Genomic DNA, 2,837 nt, shown 5'->3' with positions numbered 1-2,837 from the left:
CCTCCCAAGGTGGAGAACCTTGCATTTTTTGGTGTTAAACACCATCAGGTTCACATCCGCCCATTACCTGAGCCTGTCCGGGTCAGCCTGGATCATCCTCCTGTCCTCACGTGTGGATGCTTTACCCCAGAGTTTGGTATCATTGATGAACTTGGCCAGTCTGCTTCTGACTCCAATATCCACATCATTAATGAAGATGTTGAACAATACAGGTCCAAGGACAGTGCCTTGGGGAACCCACTGGTCACAGGGCACCATGATGATTGACTTCCATCAACCATCACCCTCTGGCTCTGACCATGGAGCCAATTCCCCAGCCAGTGGATTGTGGTAAACCTGAGGCTGCAGTTGGCCAGTATTGCCAAGAGGTGATCATGGGATACCAGATTGAAGGCTTTTTTAAAGTTAAGATATACGACATCAATCTCTTCCCCGTTGTCAAGGTGATAGGTCACCTGGTCGTAAAAGGAAATGAGATTGGTCAAGCAAGATCTACCCACAAAAAACCCATGCTGGGTATCTGATATTGGATAAGGATATTGCTGTTAGCTAGTCTGTTAAGGATGGCCTCCTTGATAATCTTTTCCAAGACCTTGCCCAGGATAGAGGTCAGGCTGATGGCCCTGTAGTTTGCCGGATCCACTTTCCTTCTTCCAGTCTTCGGGCACTTCACCAGAGCACCAGGAGTTCTCGAAGATCCTTACCAGGGGCTGAGCTATGATGCTAGGCAGCTGCCTGAGTACCCTGGGGTGTAGACTGTCAGGGCTGACTGACTTGAAGGTGTCCAGCCTCTCAAGGTATTCCTTCATGAGGTCAGCATTAATGGAGGGCAGGGAATCTCCCTCACCCAGGCCTTCCAGTCCCATAATGGGCATGGGTGTCCCATGGGACTGATGAAAGATTGACACAAAGTATCCATTGAATAGGTTGGCTGCAGTTCTGCCCATGGTTCCGGGCTCCACGCAGACGGAGCCCCTGGGTCTCAGCTGCACGAGTTGTCTGTCCCTCCCTTTTTCAGGCTCTGGGGCCCAGGAGCATGGCCACCTCCCTATGTGGGGTCTGCTCCCTTTTGGGGTCTCTGGCATGCCAGCTGGAGGAGTTCCAGGCCACAGTCCAGAGACTGCGTGCCATCAAGAACGGTGAGCAGGAGATTGACTCTTACTGCTAGGCCCTTCTCCCCCAGGAGCCAGAGGATAGACCACGGTCTCCCTCCAGGACAAAGGATGACTTCAGGAACTCCTACTCTGTCCAGTCAGGGGCATGGACCAAGGTGGTCAAGGGCCCTAAGGCCCACCGCACCAAGGCCCCTGCCCCACTGGAGCTTAGCAACAGGTACACACCTCTTGCTGCACCAGCAGAGCCTGCTGAGTTGCCAGCTCCCACAGGCAACACAGGCTCAACTGCAGCTACCACCCCCACTTTCCCCAACACAAAATGTAAGGTGTTTGTTGTGGGAGACTCCATCCTGCGGGGGACTGAGGGGGCAATTTGCTGCTCCGACCCCTTAGCCCGGGAAGTCTGCTGCTTCCTGGGGGCCCACATCCGGGACATTGCAAAGAAGATCCCTAAGCTCCTCCAGCCCACAGACCACTATCCTATGCTCCTTATTCATGTGGGCACCAATGACATAGCTCGGAGCGGTCCCAGCTGGGTCATGAGGTGCTACAGGGATTTGGGAGTGGGGCTAAAGGGTCTGGGGGCACAGGTGGTGTTCTCAGCGATCCTCCCAGTCTCAGGCTATGGGCTGAGGAGGGAGAGAAGTATCCAAGTAGTCAACCAAAGACTGCGGTGCTGGTGTCATTGGGAAGGCTTTGGCTTCCATGACCACAGCCCACTCTTTGGCGAGAGAGGCAGCGAGCTGCTGGGAAGAGATGGACTCCATGTCTGTCCCCTGGGGAGGAGGCTCTTCTCAGCCAGACTGGCTGACCTGCTCCACCAGGCTTTAAACTGAACCCGCCAGGGGACAGGGGGTCTACCACCACTGCTGGTCTGCTGACCAATCCTTGCAAAGCCACCAGGCCAATGCACTTAAGGGAGCCCACCCCTGCCCCAGCCCTGGTACAATCTGTGGGCAAGGCAAGAGCCCCCAAGAGGACACTTGCCTACCTATACAAAAATGCCAGGAACTTGGGGAATAAGCAGGAGGGGCTTGTCCTCCTGCTCAATGCAAATAATTATGTTGTCATAGGGATAACTGAGACCTGATGGGACTCCACTCATGACTAGAACTCATGGCTATACCCTGTACAGGAGGCTGTACAGGGTGGCTGTACAGGAGGGATCGAGTAGATAAAAGGGGTGGGGGTGTAGCTCTCTATGTTAAGCAAAGCTATGCATCCCTGCAGGCTGATATTGGTGACCAGGGTGGATGACTGGAGACCCTCTGGGTTAAAATCCATGGGGAACATGGCACAGGGGACAGAACGGTGGGAGTCTACTACAGACCTCCCACCCAAAGTCCTGAGCTTGACCAGAAGTTTGCCCGGGAACTTGCTGAGGCTGCATGCTCCAGGACCATGGTTGTCATGGGTGACTTGAAAAACCTGGACATCTTGTGGGAGGATCACTCAGCAAAATCCGAGGGGTCGCAAAGCTTCCTCTCATGCATGGATGACTTCTACCTGACTCAAGAAGTCTATGGGCCAACAAGAGGCAAAGTGATGCTTGATCTGGTACTGGCTACTGGGGATGACCTAATGGGTGACCTAGGGAAGCTGGGTGAGAGCAACCATGAGCTGATCACCTTCATCATCCGCCGTAAAGCTGGCAAGTCAGTCAGCAACACAGAAGTTCTTGACTTCAGGAAAGCCAACTTTGACAAGCTCAGGAGGCTTGTC

The sequence above is a fragment of the Crocodylus porosus genome, unplaced genomic scaffold, assembly GCF_001723895.1.
Source record: "Crocodylus porosus isolate Cpor-Errol unplaced genomic scaffold, CroPor_comp1, whole genome shotgun sequence".
In the NCBI taxonomy this organism is placed as follows: Eukaryota; Metazoa; Chordata; order Crocodylia; family Crocodylidae; genus Crocodylus; species Crocodylus porosus.
Note: the sequence above shows the minus strand (reverse complement) of the source record.